The sequence below is a fragment of the Hyperolius riggenbachi genome, chromosome 4 (genome assembly GCF_040937935.1).
Source record: "Hyperolius riggenbachi isolate aHypRig1 chromosome 4, aHypRig1.pri, whole genome shotgun sequence".
In the NCBI taxonomy this organism is placed as follows: domain Eukaryota; kingdom Metazoa; phylum Chordata; class Amphibia; order Anura; family Hyperoliidae; genus Hyperolius; species Hyperolius riggenbachi.
Genome location: NC_090649.1, coordinates 50490237 through 50507046, shown reverse-complemented (window position 1 = coordinate 50507046; position 16810 = coordinate 50490237). Strand labels below are relative to the sequence as shown.

Genomic DNA, 16810 nt, shown 5'->3' with positions numbered 1-16810 from the left:
TTGTTCGTGAAATGAAAGGTTCCACCTATTTTGTGGGAAAAAAATTGGCCCTTAGCCAAATGCGGATTTACTGAAAAATTTTAAAAATGATCCGTAACATCACTTTCCAACTTAAACAGCTGCTAATTACCATTTTCTGCTGTAGGAGATAAAGGCCTGCTGAGGTACCACGACACTGCTGACAGCATTGGGGGATGTAGCTCAGAGGTAGAGCGCATGCTTCGCATGTATGAGGCCCCGGGTTCAATCCCTGGCATCTCCAGCTTTTCTTCTACAAACTGCAAAGTCCCCCTTGCGCTAATGGATCCCATACCGGAAGCGCCAATGTTTCCTGTTACAGATGCTTAGTGAGGTGTCAATATTTCTGACTTTCATGCAAACGCTATGCACCTTGGAATAGAGCCAATAAAATGCACTTCAGCCTCGTACACACTATGCAATTTCCCGCCAGATAGATGGGTCGAATAGATCAGGTCCGATCGGATCTGTCGAAGATTATCTATCGACCCATCTGTCTGATGGGAAATTGCATGGTGTGTACCAGACTTTTTCTTTTAGGCCACACAGGAGGATGATTTAAGATTCAATGCAGGATTTAATCCAGGCCTTTGCAAGCAATTAAGCAGCATCAAGAGTCAGGAAGTGATGGAGGAGATAAAGATGACAAGAAGAGGTTAGGAAATGAATGATTGGCATGAATGAGAGTTTAACATCCAATATTACCCCTTAAGCAACCTGCTTGAGAAGCCAAGTTTTTAGAGGATCATATCAAGCTTTAACATAATTTCAGGCAGAGAAACCTGTACCATTGATAGAACTTGCCATTTACCAGGTACTCAATGACAGCAGGTAGATTCTGAAAAGTGGTGTGCCGTACGAATCTACTCATTGTGCATCTCCATAGCGAACGTCAAAGGGGATGTAGCTCAGTGGTAGAGCGCATGCTTTGCATGTATGAGGCCCCGGGTTCAATCCCCGGCATCTCCAGCTTTTCTTCTACAAACTGCTAAGGCCCCCTTCCGCTACTGGATCCCATACCGGAAGCGCCAATGTTTCCTGCTGCAGATGCTTAGTGAGGTGTCAACAATTCTGACTTTAATGCAAACTCTTATTGTTCGTGAAATGAAAGGTTCCACCTATTTTGTGGGAAAAAAATTGGCCCTTAGCCAAATGCGGATTTACTGAAAAATTTTAAAAATGATCCGTAACATCACTTTCCAACTTAAACAGCTGCTAATTACCATTTTCTGCTGTAGGAGATAAAGGCCTGCTGAGGTACCACGACACTGCTGACAGCATTGGGGGATGTAGCTCAGAGGTAGAGCGCATGCTTCGCATGTATGAGGCCCCGGGTTCAATCCCTGGCATCTCCGGCTTTTCTTCTACAAACTGCAAAGTCCCCCTTGCGCTAATGGATCCCATACCGGAAGCGCCAATGTTTCCTGTTACAGATGCTTAGTGAGGTGTCAATATTTCTGACTTTCATGCAAACGCTATGCACCTTGGAATAGAGCCAATAAAATGCACTTCAGCCTCGTACACACTATGCAATTTCCCGCCAGATAGATGGGTCGAATAGATCAGGTCCGATCGGATCTGTCGAAGATTATCTATCGACCCATCTGTCTGATGGGAAATTGCATGGTGTGTACCAGACTTTTTCTTTTAGGCCACACAGGAGGATGATTTAAGATTCAATGCAGGATTTAATCCAGGCCTTTGCAAGCAATTAAGCAGCATCAAGAGTCAGGAAGTGATGGAGGAGATAAAGATGACAAGAAGAGGTTAGGAAATGAATGATTGGCATGAATGAGAGTTTAACATCCAATATTACCCCTTAAGCAACCTGCTTGAGAAGCCAAGTTTTTAGAGGATCATATCAAGCTTTAACATAATTTCAGGCAGAGAAACCTGTACCATTGATAGAACTTGCCATTTACCAGGTACTCAATGACAGCAGGTAGATTCTGAAAAGTGGTGTGCCGTACGAATCTACTCATTGTGCATCTCCATAGCGAACGTCAAAGGGGATGTAGCTCAGTGGTAGAGCGCATGCTTTGCATGTATGAGGCCCCGGGTTCAATCCCTGGCATCTCCAGCTTTTCTTCTACAAACTGCTAAGGCCCCCTTCCGCTACTGGATCCCATACCGGAAGCGCCAATGTTTCCTGCTGCAGATGCTTAGTGAGGTGTCAACAATTCTGACTTTAATGCAAACTCTTATTGTTCGTGAAATGAAAGGTTCCACCTATTTTGTGGGAAAAAAATTGGCCCTTAGCCAAATGCGGATTTACTGAAAAATTTTAAAAATGATCCGTAACATCACTTTCCAACTTAAACAGCTGCTAATTACCATTTTCTGCTGTAGGAGATAAAGGCCTGCTGAGGTACCACGACACTGCTGACAGCATTGGGGGATGTAGCTCAGAGGTAGAGCGCATGCTTCGCATGTATGAGGCCCCGGGTTCAATCCCTGGCATCTCCAGCTTTTCTTCTACAAACTGCAAAGTCCCCCTTGCGCTAATGGATCCCATACCGGAAGCGCCAATGTTTCCTGTTACAGATGCTTAGTGAGGTGTCAATATTTCTGACTTTCATGCAAACGCTATGCACCTTGGAATAGAGCCAATAAAATGCACTTCAGCCTCGTACACACTATGCAATTTCCCGCCAGATAGATGGCTCGAATAGATCAGGTCCGATCTGATTTCCGATCGTTTTTCTGATCGATTTGCATTGAAGTGATCAGAAAATCGATCGGAAATCCGATCGGATCTGTCGAAGATTATCTATCGACCCATCTGTCTGATGGGAAATTGCATGGTGTGTACCAGACTTTTTCTTTTAGGCCACACAGGAGGATGATTTAAGATTCAATGCAGGATTTAATCCAGGCCTTTGCAAGCAATTAAGCAGCATCAAGAGTCAGGAAGTGATGGAGGAGATAAAGATGACAAGAAGAGGTTAGGAAATGAATGATTGGCATGAATGAGAGTTTAACATCCAATATTACCCCTTAAGCAACCTGCTTGAGAAGCCAAGTTTTTAGAGGATCATATCAAGCTTTAACATAATTTCAGGCAGAGAAACCTGTACCATTGATAGAACTTGCCATTTACCAGGTACTCAATGACAGCAGGTAGATTCTGAAAAGTGGTGTGCCGTACAAATCTACTCATTGTGCATCTCCATAGTGAACGTCAAAGGGGATGTAGCTCAGTGGTAGAGCGCATGCTTTGCATGTATGAGGCCCCGGGTTCAATCCCCGGCATCTCCAGCTTTTCTTCTACAAACTGCTAAGGCCCCCTTCCGCTACTGGATCCCATACCGGAAGCGCCAATGTTTCCTGCTGCAGATGCTTAGTGAGGTGTCAACAATTCTGACTTTAATGCAAACTCTTATTGTTCGTGAAATGAAAGGTTCCACCTATTTTGTGGGAAAAAAATTGGCCCTTAGCCAAATGCGGATTTACTGAAAAATTTTAAAAATGATCCGTAACATCACTTTCCAACTTAAACAGCTGCTAATTACCATTTTCTGCTGTAGGAGATAAAGGCCTGCTGAGGTACCACGACACTGCTGACAGCATTGGGGGATGTAGCTCAGAGGTAGAGCGCATGCTTCGCATGTATGAGGCCCCGGGTTCAATCCCTGGCATCTCCAGCTTTTCTTCTACAAACTGCAAAGTCCCCCTTGCGCTAATGGATCCCATACCGGAAGCGCCAATGTTTCCTGTTACAGATGCTTAGTGAGGTGTCAATATTTCTGACTTTCATGCAAACGCTATGCACCTTGGAATAGAGCCAATAAAATGCACTTCAGCCTCGTACACACTATGCAATTTCCCGCCAGATAGATGGGTCGAATAGATCAGGTCCGATCGGATCTGTCGAAGATTATCTATCGACCCATCTGTCTGATGGGAAATTGCATGGTGTGTACCAGACTTTTTCTTTTAGGCCACACAGGAGGATGATTTAAGATTCAATGCAGGATTTAATCCAGGCCTTTGCAAGCAATTAAGCAGCATCAAGAGTCAGGAAGTGATGGAGGAGATAAAGATGACAAGAAGAGGTTAGGAAATGAATGATTGGCATGAATGAGAGTTTAACATCCAATATTACCCCTTAAGCAACCTGCTTGAGAAGCCAAGTTTTTAGAGGATCATATCAAGCTTTAACATAATTTCAGGCAGAGAAACCTGTACCATTGATAGAACTTGCCATTTACCAGGTACTCAATGACAGCAGGTAGATTCTGAAAAGTGGTGTGCCGTACGAATCTACTCATTGTGCATCTCCATAGCGAACGTCAAAGGGGATGTAGCTCAGTGGTAGAGCGCATGCTTTGCATGTATGAGGCCCCGGGTTCAATCCCCGGCATCTCCAGCTTTTCTTCTACAAACTGCTAAGGCCCCCTTCCGCTACTGGATCCCATACCGGAAGCGCCAATGTTTCCTGCTGCAGATGCTTAGTGAGGTGTCAACAATTCTGACTTTAATGCAAACTCTTATTGTTCGTGAAATGAAAGGTTCCACCTATTTTGTGGGAAAAAAATTTGCCCTTAGCCAAATGCGGATTTACTGAAAAATTTTAAAAATGATCCGTAACATCACTTTCCAACTTAAACAGCTGCTAATTACCATTTTCTGCTGTAGGAGATAAAGGCCTGCTGAGGTACCACGACACTGCTGACAGCATTGGGGGATGTAGCTCAGAGGTAGAGCGCATGCTTCGCATGTATGAGGCCCCGGGTTCAATCCCTGGCATCTCCAGCTTTTCTTCTACAAACTGCAAAGTCCCCCTTGCGCTAATGGATCCCATACCGGAAGCGCCAATGTTTCCTGTTACAGATGCTTAGTGAGGTGTCAATATTTCTGACTTTCATGCAAACGCTATGCACCTTGGAATAGAGCCAATAAAATGCACTTCAGCCTCGTACACACTATGCAATTTCCCGCCAGATAGATGGGTCGAATAGATCAGGTCCGATCGGATCTGTCGAAGATTATCTATCGACCCATCTGTCTGATGGGAAATTGCATGGTGTGTACCAGACTTTTTCTTTTAGGCCACACAGGAGGATGATTTAAGATTCAATGCAGGATTTAATCCAGGCCTTTGCAAGCAATTAAGCAGCATCAAGAGTCAGGAAGTGATGGAGGAGATAAAGATGACAAGAAGAGGTTAGGAAATGAATGATTGGCATGAATGAGAGTTTAACATCCAATATTACCCCTTAAGCAACCTGCTTGAGAAGCCAAGTTTTTAGAGGATCATATCAAGCTTTAACATAATTTCAGGCAGAGAAACCTGTACCATTGATAGAACTTGCCATTTACCAGGTACTCAATGACAGCAGGTAGATTCTGAAAAGTGGTGTGCCGTACGAATCTACTCATTGTGCATCTCCATAGCGAACGTCAAAGGGGATGTAGCTCAGTGGTAGAGCGCATGCTTTGCATGTATGAGGCCCTGGGTTCAATCCCCGGCATCTCCAGCTTTTCTTCTACAAACTGCTAAGGCCCCCTTCCGCTACTGGATCCCATACCGGAAGCGCCAATGTTTCCTGCTGCAGATGCTTAGTGAGGTGTCAACAATTCTGACTTTAATGCAAACTCTTATTGTTCGTGAAATGAAAGGTTCCACCTATTTTGTGGGAAAAAAATTGGCCCTTAGCCAAATGCGGATTTACTGAAAAATTTTAAAAATGATCCGTAACATCACTTTCCAACTTAAACAGCTGCTAATTACCATTTTCTGCTGTAGGAGATAAAGGCCTGCTGAGGTACCACGACACTGCTGACAGCATTGGGGGATGTAGCTCAGAGGTAGAGCGCATGCTTCGCATGTATGAGGCCCCGGGTTCAATCCCTGGCATCTCCAGCTTTTCTTCTACAAACTGCAAAGTCCCCCTTGCGCTAATGGATCCCATACCGGAAGCGCCAATGTTTCCTGTTACAGATGCTTAGTGAGGTGTCAATATTTCTGACTTTCATGCAAACGCTATGCACCTTGGAATAGAGCCAATAAAATGCACTTCAGCCTCGTACACACTATGCAATTTCCCGCCAGATAGATGGGTCGAATAGATCAGGTCCGATCGGAAATCCGATCGGATCTGTCGAAGATTATCTATCGACCCATCTGTCTGATGGGAAATTGCATGGTGTGTACCAGACTTTTTCTTTTAGGCCACACAGGAGGATGATTTAAGATTCAATGCAGGATTTAATCCAGGCCTTTGCAAGCAATTAAGCAGCATCAAGAGTCAGGAAGTGATGGAGGAGATAAAGATGACAAGAAGAGGTTAGGAAATGAATGATTGGCATGAATGAGAGTTTAACATCCAATATTACCCCTTAAGCAACCTGCTTGAGAAGCCAAGTTTTTAGAGGATCATATCAAGCTTTAACATAATTTCAGGCAGAGAAACCTGTACCATTGATAGAACTTGCCATTTACCAGGTACTCAATGACAGCAGGTAGATTCTGAAAAGTGGTGTGCCGTACGAATCTACTGATTGTGCATCTCCATAGCGAACGTCAAAGGGGATGTAGCTCAGTGGTAGAGCGCATGCTTTGCATGTATGAAGCCCCGGGTTCAATCCCCGGCATCTCCAGCTTTTCTTCTACAAACTGCTAAGGCCCCCTTCCGCTACTGGATCCCATACCGGAAGCGCCAATGTTTCCTGCTGCAGATGCTTAGTGAGGTGTCAACAATTCTGACTTTAATGCAAACTCTTATTGTTCGTGAAATGAAAGGTTCCACCTATTTTGTGGGAAAAAAATTGGCCCTTAGCCAAATGCGGATTTACTGAAAAATTTTAAAAATGATCCGTAACATCACTTTCCAACTTAAACAGCTGCTAATTACCATTTTCTGCTGTAGGAGATAAAGGCCTGCTGAGGTACCACGACACTGCTGACAGCATTGGGGGATGTAGCTCAGAGGTAGAGCGCATGCTTCGCATGTATGAGGCCCCGGGTTCAATCCCTGGCATCTCCAGCTTTTCTTCTACATACTGCAAAGTCCCCCTTGCGCTAATGGATCCCATACCGGAAGCGCCAATGTTTCCTGTTACAGATGCTTAGTGAGTTGTCAATATTTCTGACTTTCATGCAAACGCTATGCACCTTGGAATAGAGCCAATAAAATGCACTTCAGCCTCGTACACACTATGCAATTTCCCGCCAGATAGATGGGTCGAATAGATCAGGTCCGATCTGATTTCCGATCGTTTTTCTGATCGATTTGCATTGAAGTGATCAGAAAATCGATCGGAGATCCGATCGGATCTGTCGAAGATTATCTATCGACCCATCTGTCTGATGGGAAATTGCATGGTGTGTACCAGACTTTTTCTTTTAGGCCACACAGGAGGATGATTTAAGATTCAATGCAGGATTTAATCCAGGCCTTTGCAAGCAATTAAGCAGCATCAAGAGTCAGGAAGTGATGGAGGAGATAAAGATGACAAGAAGAGGTTAGGAAATGAATGATTGGCATGAATGAGAGTTTAACATCCAATATTACCCCTTAAGCAACCTGCTTGAGAAGCCAAGTTTTTAGAGGATCATATCAAGCTTTAACATAATTTCAGGCAGAGAAACCTGTACCATTGATAGAACTTGCCATTTACCAGGTACTCAATGACAGCAGGTAGATTCTGAAAAGTGGTGTGCCGTACGAATCTACTCATTGTGCATCTCCATAGCAAACGTCAAAGGGGATGTAGCTCAGTGGTAGAGCGCATGCTTTGCATGTATGAGGCCCCGGGTTCAATCCCCGGCATCTCCAGCTTTTCTTCTACAAACTGCTAAGGCCCCCTTCCGCTACTGGATCCCATACCGGAAGCGCCAATGTTTCCTGCTGCAGATGCTTAGTGAGGTGTCAACAATTCTGACTTTAATGCAAACTCTTATTGTTCGTGAAATGAAAGGTTCCACCTATTTTGTGGGAAAAAAATTGGCCCTTAGCCAAATGCGGATTTACTGAAAAATTTTAAAAATGATCCGTAACATCACTTTCCAACTTAAACAGCTGCTAATTACCATTTTCTGCTGTAGCAGATAAAGGCCTGCTGAGGTACCATGACACTGCTGACAGCATTGGGGGATGTAGCTCAGAGGTAGAGCGCATGCTTCGCATGTATGAGGCCCCGGGTTCAATCCCCGGCATCTCCAGCTTTTCTTCTACAAACTGCAAAGTCCCCCTTGCGCTAATGGATCCCATACCGGAAGCGCCAATGTTTCCTGTTACAGATGCTTAGTGAGGTGTCAATATTTCTGACTTTCATGCAAACGCTATGCACCTTGGAATAGAGCCAATAAAATGCACTTCAGCCTCGTACACACTATGCAATTTCCCGCCAGATAGATGGGTCGAATAGATCAGGTCCGATCTGATTTCCGATCGATTTGCATTGAAGTGATCAGAAAATCGATCGGAAATCCGATCGGATCTGTCGAAGATTATCTATCGACCCATCTGTCTGATGGGAAATTGCATGGTGTGTACCAGACTTTTTCTTTTAGGCCACACAGGAGGGTGATTTAAGATTCAATGCAGGATTTAATCCAGGCCCTTGCAAGCAATTAAGCAGCATCAAGAGTCAGGAAGTGATGGAGGAGATAAAGATGACAAGAAGAGGTTAGGAAATGAATGATTGGCATGAATGAGAGTTTAACATCCAATATTACCCCTTAAGCAACCTGCTTGAGAAGCCAAGTTTTTAGAGGATCTTATCAAGCTTTAACATAATTTCAGGCAGAGAAACCTGTACCATTGATAGAACTTGCCATTTACCAGGTACTCAATGACAGCAGGTAGATTCTGAAAAGTGGTGTGCCGTACGAATCTACTCATTGTGCATCTCCATAGCGAACGTCAAAGGGGATGTAGCTCAGTGGTAGAGCGCATGCTTTGCATGTATAAGGCCCCGGGTTCAATCCCCGGCATCTCCAGCTTTTCTTCTACAAACTGCTAAGGCCCCCTTCCGCTACTGGATCCCATACCGGAAGCGCCAATGTTTCCTGCTGCAGATGCTTAGTGAGGTGTCAACAATTCTGACTTTAATGCAAACTCTTATTGTTCGTGAAATGAAAGGTTCCACCTATTTTGTGGGAAAAAAATTGGCCCTTAGCCAAATGCGGATTTACTGAAAAATTTTAAAAATGATCCGTAACATCACTTTCCAACTTAAACAGCTGATAATTACCATTTTCTGCTGTAGGAGATAAAGGCCTGCTGAGGTACCACGATGCTGCTGACAGCATTGGGGGATGTAGCTCAGAGGTAGAGCGCATGCTTCGCATGTATGAGGCCCCGGGTTCAATCCCCGGCATCTCCAGCTTTTCTTCTACAAACTGCAAAGTCCCCCTTGCGCTAATGGATCCCATACCGGAAGCGCCAATGTTTCCTGTTACAGATGCTTAGTGAGGTGTCAATATTTCTGACTTTCATGCAAACGCTATGCACCTTGGAATAGAGCCAATAAAATGCACTTCAGCCTCGTACACACTATGCAATTTCCCGCCAGATAGATGGGTCGAATAGATCAGGTCCGATCTGATTTCCGATCGATTTGCATTGAAGTGATCAGAAAATCGATCGGAAATCCGATCGGATCTGTCGAAGATTATCTATCGACCCATCTGTCTGATGGGAAATTGCATGGTGTGTACCAGACTTTTTCTTTTAGGCCACACAGGAGGGTGATTTAAGATTCAATGCAGGATTTAATCCAGGCCCTTGCAAGCAATTAAGCAGCATCAAGAGTCAGGAAGTGATGGAGGAGATAAAGATGACAAGAAGAGGTTAGGAAATGAATGATTGGCATGAATGAGAGTTTAACATCCAATATTACCCCTTAAGCAACCTGCTTGAGAAGCCAAGTTTTTAGAGGATCTTATCAAGCTTTAACATAATTTCAGGCAGAGAAACCTGTACCATTGATAGAACTTGCCATTTACCAGGTACTCAATGACAGCAGGTAGATTCTGAAAAGTGGTGTGCCGTATGAATCTACTCATTGTGCATCTCCATAGCGAACGTCAAAGGGGATGTAGCTCAGTGGTAGAGCGCATGTTTTGCATGTATGAGGCCCCGGGTTCAATCCCCGGCATCTCCAGCTTTTCTTCTACAAACTGCTAAGGCCCCCTTCCGCTACTGGATCCCATACCGGAAGCGCCAATGTTTCCTGCTGCAGATGCTTAGTGAGGTGTCAACAATTCTGACTTTAATGCAAACTCTTATTGTTCGTGAAATGAAAGGTTCCACCTATTTTGTGGGAAAAAAATTGGCCCTTAGCCAAATGCGGATTTACTGAAAAATTTTAAAAATGATCCGTAACATCACTTTCCAACTTAAACAGCTGCTAATTACCATTTTCTGCTGTAGGAGATAAAGGCCTGCTGAGGTACCACGATGCTGCTGACAGCATTGGGGGATGTAGCTCAGAGGTAGAGCGCATGCTGCGCATGTATGAGGCCCCGGGTTCAATCCCCGGCATCTCCAGCTTTTCTTCTACAAACTGCAAAGTCCCCCTTGCGCTAATGGATCCCATACCGGAAGCGCCAATGTTTCCTGTTACAGATGCTTAGTGAGGTGTCAATATTTCTGACTTTCATGCAAACGCTATGCACCTTGGAATAGAGACAATAAAATGCACTTCAGCCTCGTACACACTATGCAATTTCCCGCCAGATAGATGGGTCGAATAGATCAGGTCCGATCTGATTTCCGATCGTTTTTCTGATCGATTTGCATTGAAGTGATCAGAAAATCGATCGGAAATCCGATCGGATCTGTCGAAGATTATCTATCGACCCATCTGTCTGATGGGAAATTGCATGGTGTGTACCAGACTTTTTCTTTTAGGCCACACAGGAGGATGATTTAAGATTCAATGCAGGATTTAATCCAGGCCTTTGCAAGCAATTAAGCAGCATCAAGAGTCAGGAAGTGATGGAAGAGATAAAGATGACAAGAAGAGGTTAGGAAATGAATGATTGGCATGAATGAGAGTTTAACATCCAATATTACCCCTTAAGCAACCTGCTTGAGAAGCCAAGTTTTTAGAGGATCTTATCAAGCTTTAACATAATTTCAGGCAGAGAAACCTGTACCATTGATAGAACTTGCCATTTAACAGGTACTCAATGACAGCAGGTAGATTCTGAAAAGTGGTGTGCCGTACGAATCTACTCATTGTGCATCTCCATAGCGAACGTCAAAGGGGATGTAGCTCAGTGGTAGAGCGCATGCTTTGCATGTATGAGGCCCCGGGTTCAATCCCCGGCATCTCCAGCTTTTCTTCTACAAACTGCTAAGGCCCCCTTCCGCTACTGGATCCCATACCGGAAGCGCCAATGTTTCCTGCTGCAGATGCTTAGTGAGGTGTCAACAATTCTGACTTTAATGCAAACTCTTATTGTTCGTGAAATGAAAGGTTCCACCTATTTTGTGGGAAAAAAATTGGCCCTTAGCCAAATGCGGATTTACTGAAAAATTTTAAAAATGATCCGTAACATCACTTTCCAACTTAAACAGCTGATAATTACCATTTTCTGCTGTAGGAGATAAAGGCCTGCTGAGGTACCACGATGCTGCTGACAGCATTGGGGGATGTAGCTCAGAGGTAGAGCGCATGCTTCGCATGTATGAGGCCCCGGGTTCAATCCCCGGCATCTCCTCCCATACCGGAAGCGCCAATGTTTCCTGTTACAGATGCTTAGTGAGGTGTCAATATTTCTGACTTTCATGCAAACGCTATGCACCTTGGAATAGAGCCAATAAAATGCACTTCAGCCTCGTACACACTATGCAATTTCCCGCCAGATAGATGGGTCGAATAGATCAGGTCCGATCTGATTTCCGATCGATTTGCATTGAAGTGATCAGAAAATCGATCGGAAATCCGATCGGATCTGTCGAAGATTATCTATCGACCCATCTGTCTGATGGGAAATTGCATGGTGTGTACCAGACTTTTTCTTTTAGGCCACACAGGAGGGTGATTTAAGATTCAATGCAGGATTTAATCCAGGCCCTTGCAAGCAATTAAGCAGCATCAAGAGTCAGGAAGTGATGGAGGAGATAAAGATGACAAGAAGAGGTTAGGAAATGAATGATTGGCATGAATGAGAGTTTAACATCCAATATTACCCCTTAAGCAACCTGCTTGAGAAGCCAAGTTTTTAGAGGATCTTATCAAGCTTTAACATAATTTCAGGCAGAGAAACCTGTACCATTGATAGAACTTGCCATTTACCAGGTACTCAATGACAGCAGGTAGATTCTGAAAAGTGGTGTGCCGTATGAATCTACTCATTGTGCATCTCCATAGCGAACGTCAAAGGGGATGTAGCTCAGTGGTAGAGCGCATGTTTTGCATGTATGAGGCCCCGGGTTCAATCCCCGGCATCTCCAGCTTTTCTTCTACAAACTGCTAAGGCCCCCTTCCGCTACTGGATCCCATACCGGAAGCGCCAATGTTTCCTGCTGCAGATGCTTAGTGAGGTGTCAACAATTCTGACTTTAATGCAAACTCTTATTGTTCGTGAAATGAAAGGTTCCACCTATTTTGTGGGAAAAAAATTGGCCCTTAGCCAAATGCGGATTTACTGAAAAATTTTAAAAATGATCCGTAACATCACTTTCCAACTTAAACAGCTGCTAATTACCATTTTCTGCTGTAGGAGATAAAGGCCTGCTGAGGTACCACGATGCTGCTGACAGCATTGGGGGATGTAGCTCAGAGGTAGAGCGCATGCTGCGCATGTATGAGGCCCCGGGTTCAATCCCCGGCATCTCCAGCTTTTCTTCTACAAACTGCAAAGTCCCCCTTGCGCTAATGGATCCCATACCGGAAGCGCCAATGTTTCCTGTTACAGATGCTTAGTGAGGTGTCAATATTTCTGACTTTCATGCAAACGCTATGCACCTTGGAATAGAGACAATAAAATGCACTTCAGCCTCGTACACACTATGCAATTTCCCGCCAGATAGATGGGTCGAATAGATCAGGTCCGATCTGATTTCCGATCGTTTTTCTGATCGATTTGCATTGAAGTGATCAGAAAATCGATCGGAAATCCGATCGGATCTGTCGAAGATTATCTATCGACCCATCTGTCTGATGGGAAATTGCATGGTGTGTACCAGACTTTTTCTTTTAGGCCACACAGGAGGATGATTTAAGATTCAATGCAGGATTTAATCCAGGCCTTTGCAAGCAATTAAGCAGCATCAAGAGTCAGGAAGTGATGGAAGAGATAAAGATGACAAGAAGAGGTTAGGAAATGAATGATTGGCATGAATGAGAGTTTAACATCCAATATTACCCCTTAAGCAACCTGCTTGAGAAGCTAAGTTTTTAGAGGATCTTATCAAGCTTTAACATAATTTCAGGCAGAGAAACCTGTACCATTGATAGAACTTGCCATTTAACAGGTACTCAATGACAGCAGGTAGATTCTGAAAAGTGGTGTGCCGTACGAATCTACTCATTGTGCATCTCCATAGCGAACGTCAAAGGGGATGTAGCTCAGTGGTAGAGCGCATGCTTTGCATGTATGAGGCCCCGGGTTCAATCCCCGGCATCTCCAGCTTTTCTTCTACAAACTGCTAAGGCCCCCTTCCGCTACTGGATCCCATACCGGAAGCGCCAATGTTTCCTGCTGCAGATGCTTAGTGAGGTGTCAACAATTCTGACTTTAATGCAAACTCTTATTGTTCGTGAAATGAAAGGTTCCACCTATTTTGTGGGAAAAAAATTGGCCCTTAGCCAAATGCGGATTTACTGAAAAATTTTAAAAATGATCCGTAACATCACTTTCCAACTTAAACAGCTGCTAATTACCATTTTCTGCTGTAGGAGATAAAGGCCTGCTGAGGTACCACGATGCTGCTGACAGCATTGGGGGATGTAGCTCAGAGGTAGAGCGCATGCTTCGCATGTATGAGGCCCTGGGTTCAATCCCCAGCATCTCCAGCTTTTCTTCTACAAACTGCAAAGTCCCCCTTGCGCTAATGGATCCCATACCGGAAGCGCCAATGTTTCCTGTTACAGATGCTTAGTGAGGTGTCAATATTTCTGACTTTCATGCAAACGCTATGCACCTTGGAATAGAGCCAATAAAATGCACTTCAGCCTCGTACACACTATGCAATTTCCCGCCAGATAGATGGGTCGAATAGATCAGGTCCGATCTGATTTCCGATCGTTTTTCTGATCGATTTGCATTGAAGTGATCAGAAAATCGATCGGAAATCCGATCGGATCTGTCGAAGAATATCTATCGACCCATCTGTCTGATGGGAAATTGCATGGTGTGTACCAGACTTTTTCTTTTAGGCCACACAGGAGGATGATTTAAGATTCAATGCAGGATTTAATCCAGGCCCTTGCAAGCAATTAAGCAGCATCAAGAGTCAGGAAGTGATGGAGGAGATAAAGATGACAAGAAGAGGTTAGGAAATGAATGATTGGCATGAATGAGAGTTTAACATCCAATATTACCCCTTAAGCAACCTGCTTGAGAAGCCAAGTTTTTAGAGGATCTTATCAAGCTTTAACATAATTTCAGGCAGAGAAACCTGTACCATTGATAGAACATGCCATTTAACAGGTACTCAATGACAGCAGGTAGATTCTGAAAAGTGGTGTGCCGTACGAATCTACTCATTGTGCATCTCCATAGCGAACGTCAAAGGGGATGTAGCTCAGTGGTAGAGCGCATGCTTTGCATGTATGAGGCCCCGGGTTCAATCCCCGGCATCTCCAGCTTTTCTTCTACAAACTGCTAAGGCCCCCTTCCGCTACTGGATCCCATACCGGAAGCGCCAATGTTTCCTGCTGCAGATGCTTAGTGAGGTGTCAACAATTCTGACTTTAATGCAAACTCTTATTGTTCGTGAAATGAAAGGTTCCACCTATTTTGTGGGAAAAAAATTGGCCCTTAGCCAAATGCGGATTTACTGAAAAAATTTAAAAATGATCCGTAACATCACTTTCCAACTTAAACAGCTGCTAATTACCATTTTCTGCTGTAGGAGATAAAGGCCTGCTGAGGTACCACGATGCTGCTGACAGCATTGGGGGATGTAGCTCAGAGGTAGAGCGCATTGTTCGCATGTATGAGGCCCCGGGTTCAATCCCCAGCATCTTCAGCTTTTCTTCTACAAACTGCAAAGTCCCCCTTGCGCTAATGGATCCCATACCGGAAGCGCCAATGTTTCCTGTTACAGATGCTTAGTGAGGTGTCAATATTTCTGACTTTCATGCAAACGCTATGCACCTTGGAATAGAGCCAATAAAATGCACTTCAGCCTCGTACACACTATGCAATTTCCCGCCAGATAGATGGGTCGAATAGATCAGTTCCGATCGTTTTTCTGATCGATTTGCATTGAAGTGATCAGAAAATCGATCGGAAATCCGATCGGATCTGTCGAAGATTATCTATCGACCCATCTGTCTGATGGGAAATTGCATGGTGTGTACCAGACTTTTTCTTTTAGGCCACACAGGAGGATGATTTAAGATTCAATGCAGGATTTAATCCAGGCCTTTGCAAGCAATTAAGCAGCATCAAGAGTCAGGAAGTGATGGAGGAGATAAAGATGACAAGAAGAGGTTAGGAAATGAATGATTGGCATGAATGAGAGTTTAACATCCAATATTACCCCTTAAGCAACCTGCTTGAGAAGCCAAGTTTTTAGAGGATCATATCAAGCTTTAACATAATTTCAGGCAGAGAAACCTGTACCATTGATAGAACTTGCCATTTACCAGGTACTCAATGACAGCAGGTAGATTCTGAAAAGTGGTGTGCCGTACGAATCTACTCATTGTGCATCTCCATAGCGAACGTCAAAGGGGATGTAGCTCAGTGGTATAGCGCATGCTTTGCATGTATGAGGCCCCGGGTTCAATCCCTGGCATCTCCAGCTTTTCTTCTACAAACTGCTAAGGCCCCCTTCCGCTACTGGATCCCATACCGGAAGCGCCAATGTTTCCTGCTGCAGATGCTTAGTGAGGTGTCAACAATTCTGACTTTAATGCAAACTCTTATTGTTCGTGAAATGAAAGGTTCCACCTATTTTGTGGGAAAAAAATTGGCCCTTAGCCAAATGCGGATTTACTGAAAAATTTTAAAAATGATCCGTAACATCACTTTCCAACTTAAACAGCTGCTAATTACCATTTTCTGCTGTAGGAGATAAAGGCCTGCTGAGGTACCACGACACTGCTGACAGCATTGGGGGATGTAGCTCAGAGGTAGAGCGCATGCTTCGCATGTATGAGGCCCCGGGTTCAATCCCTGGCATCTCCAGCTTTTCTTCTACAAACTGCAAAGTCCCCCTTGCGCTAATGGATCCCATACCGGAAGCGCCAATGTTTTCTGTTACAGATGCTTAGTGAGGTGTCAATATTTCTGACTTTCATGCAAACGCTATGCACCTTGGAATAGAGCCAATAAAATGCACTTCAGCCTCGTACACCCTATGCAATTTCCCGCCAGATAGATGGGTCGAATAGATCAGGTCCGATCTGATTTCCGATCGTTTTTCTGATCGATTTGCATTGAAGTGATCAGAAAATCGATCGGAAATCCGATCGGATCTGTCGAAGATTATCTATCGACCCATCTGTCTGATGGGAAATTGCATGGTGTGTACCAGACTTTTTCTTTTAGGCCACACAGGAGGATGATTTAAGATTCAATGCAGGATTTAATCCAGGCCTTTGCAAGCAATTAAGCAGCATCAAGAGTCAGGAAGTGATGCAGGAGATAAAGATGACA

General features: G+C 44.2%; 28 non-coding genes across 28 annotated transcripts; all 28 read left to right on the top strand.

Moving 5' to 3' along the window:
- Positions 1–190: 190 nt before the first annotated feature.
- On the top strand, positions 191–262 carry TRNAA-CGC (transfer RNA alanine (anticodon CGC)). The gene has a single exon. It is a non-coding gene; the product is annotated as a tRNA-Ala (tRNA).
- A 653-nt stretch (positions 263–915) lies between these two features.
- TRNAA-UGC (transfer RNA alanine (anticodon UGC)) lies at positions 916–987 on the top strand. Its single transcript has one exon. It is a non-coding gene; the product is annotated as a tRNA-Ala (tRNA).
- A 314-nt stretch (positions 988–1301) lies between these two features.
- Positions 1302–1373, top strand: TRNAA-CGC (transfer RNA alanine (anticodon CGC)). The gene has a single exon. It is a non-coding gene; the product is annotated as a tRNA-Ala (tRNA).
- A 653-nt stretch (positions 1374–2026) lies between these two features.
- Positions 2027–2098, top strand: TRNAA-UGC (transfer RNA alanine (anticodon UGC)). Its single transcript has one exon. It is a non-coding gene; the product is annotated as a tRNA-Ala (tRNA).
- Positions 2099–2412: 314 nt separating this feature from the next.
- Positions 2413–2484, top strand: TRNAA-CGC (transfer RNA alanine (anticodon CGC)). The gene has a single exon. It is a non-coding gene; the product is annotated as a tRNA-Ala (tRNA).
- Positions 2485–3204: 720 nt separating this feature from the next.
- Positions 3205–3276, top strand: TRNAA-UGC (transfer RNA alanine (anticodon UGC)). Its single transcript has one exon. It is a non-coding gene; the product is annotated as a tRNA-Ala (tRNA).
- A 314-nt stretch (positions 3277–3590) lies between these two features.
- On the top strand, positions 3591–3662 carry TRNAA-CGC (transfer RNA alanine (anticodon CGC)). Its single transcript has one exon. It is a non-coding gene; the product is annotated as a tRNA-Ala (tRNA).
- Positions 3663–4315: 653 nt separating this feature from the next.
- Positions 4316–4387, top strand: TRNAA-UGC (transfer RNA alanine (anticodon UGC)). The gene has a single exon. It is a non-coding gene; the product is annotated as a tRNA-Ala (tRNA).
- Positions 4388–4701: 314 nt separating this feature from the next.
- On the top strand, positions 4702–4773 carry TRNAA-CGC (transfer RNA alanine (anticodon CGC)). Its single transcript has one exon. It is a non-coding gene; the product is annotated as a tRNA-Ala (tRNA).
- Positions 4774–5426: 653 nt separating this feature from the next.
- Positions 5427–5498, top strand: TRNAA-UGC (transfer RNA alanine (anticodon UGC)). Its single transcript has one exon. It is a non-coding gene; the product is annotated as a tRNA-Ala (tRNA).
- Positions 5499–5812: 314 nt separating this feature from the next.
- On the top strand, positions 5813–5884 carry TRNAA-CGC (transfer RNA alanine (anticodon CGC)). Its single transcript has one exon. It is a non-coding gene; the product is annotated as a tRNA-Ala (tRNA).
- A 665-nt stretch (positions 5885–6549) lies between these two features.
- On the top strand, positions 6550–6621 carry TRNAA-UGC (transfer RNA alanine (anticodon UGC)). The gene has a single exon. It is a non-coding gene; the product is annotated as a tRNA-Ala (tRNA).
- Positions 6622–6935: 314 nt separating this feature from the next.
- On the top strand, positions 6936–7007 carry TRNAA-CGC (transfer RNA alanine (anticodon CGC)). Its single transcript has one exon. It is a non-coding gene; the product is annotated as a tRNA-Ala (tRNA).
- A 720-nt stretch (positions 7008–7727) lies between these two features.
- On the top strand, positions 7728–7799 carry TRNAA-UGC (transfer RNA alanine (anticodon UGC)). Its single transcript has one exon. It is a non-coding gene; the product is annotated as a tRNA-Ala (tRNA).
- Positions 7800–8113: 314 nt separating this feature from the next.
- Positions 8114–8185, top strand: TRNAA-CGC (transfer RNA alanine (anticodon CGC)). Its single transcript has one exon. It is a non-coding gene; the product is annotated as a tRNA-Ala (tRNA).
- A 708-nt stretch (positions 8186–8893) lies between these two features.
- Positions 8894–8965, top strand: TRNAA-UGC (transfer RNA alanine (anticodon UGC)). Its single transcript has one exon. It is a non-coding gene; the product is annotated as a tRNA-Ala (tRNA).
- Positions 8966–9279: 314 nt separating this feature from the next.
- Positions 9280–9351, top strand: TRNAA-CGC (transfer RNA alanine (anticodon CGC)). Its single transcript has one exon. It is a non-coding gene; the product is annotated as a tRNA-Ala (tRNA).
- Positions 9352–10059: 708 nt separating this feature from the next.
- TRNAA-UGC (transfer RNA alanine (anticodon UGC)) lies at positions 10060–10131 on the top strand. The gene has a single exon. It is a non-coding gene; the product is annotated as a tRNA-Ala (tRNA).
- Positions 10132–10445: 314 nt separating this feature from the next.
- On the top strand, positions 10446–10517 carry TRNAA-CGC (transfer RNA alanine (anticodon CGC)). Its single transcript has one exon. It is a non-coding gene; the product is annotated as a tRNA-Ala (tRNA).
- Positions 10518–11237: 720 nt separating this feature from the next.
- On the top strand, positions 11238–11309 carry TRNAA-UGC (transfer RNA alanine (anticodon UGC)). Its single transcript has one exon. It is a non-coding gene; the product is annotated as a tRNA-Ala (tRNA).
- Positions 11310–11623: 314 nt separating this feature from the next.
- On the top strand, positions 11624–11695 carry TRNAA-CGC (transfer RNA alanine (anticodon CGC)). Its single transcript has one exon. It is a non-coding gene; the product is annotated as a tRNA-Ala (tRNA).
- Positions 11696–12359: 664 nt separating this feature from the next.
- Positions 12360–12431, top strand: TRNAA-UGC (transfer RNA alanine (anticodon UGC)). The gene has a single exon. It is a non-coding gene; the product is annotated as a tRNA-Ala (tRNA).
- A 314-nt stretch (positions 12432–12745) lies between these two features.
- Positions 12746–12817, top strand: TRNAA-CGC (transfer RNA alanine (anticodon CGC)). The gene has a single exon. It is a non-coding gene; the product is annotated as a tRNA-Ala (tRNA).
- Positions 12818–13537: 720 nt separating this feature from the next.
- TRNAA-UGC (transfer RNA alanine (anticodon UGC)) lies at positions 13538–13609 on the top strand. The gene has a single exon. It is a non-coding gene; the product is annotated as a tRNA-Ala (tRNA).
- Positions 13610–13923: 314 nt separating this feature from the next.
- TRNAA-CGC (transfer RNA alanine (anticodon CGC)) lies at positions 13924–13995 on the top strand. Its single transcript has one exon. It is a non-coding gene; the product is annotated as a tRNA-Ala (tRNA).
- Positions 13996–14715: 720 nt separating this feature from the next.
- TRNAA-UGC (transfer RNA alanine (anticodon UGC)) lies at positions 14716–14787 on the top strand. Its single transcript has one exon. It is a non-coding gene; the product is annotated as a tRNA-Ala (tRNA).
- Positions 14788–15881: 1094 nt separating this feature from the next.
- Positions 15882–15953, top strand: TRNAA-UGC (transfer RNA alanine (anticodon UGC)). The gene has a single exon. It is a non-coding gene; the product is annotated as a tRNA-Ala (tRNA).
- A 314-nt stretch (positions 15954–16267) lies between these two features.
- Positions 16268–16339, top strand: TRNAA-CGC (transfer RNA alanine (anticodon CGC)). Its single transcript has one exon. It is a non-coding gene; the product is annotated as a tRNA-Ala (tRNA).
- Positions 16340–16810: the final 471 nt, after the last annotated feature.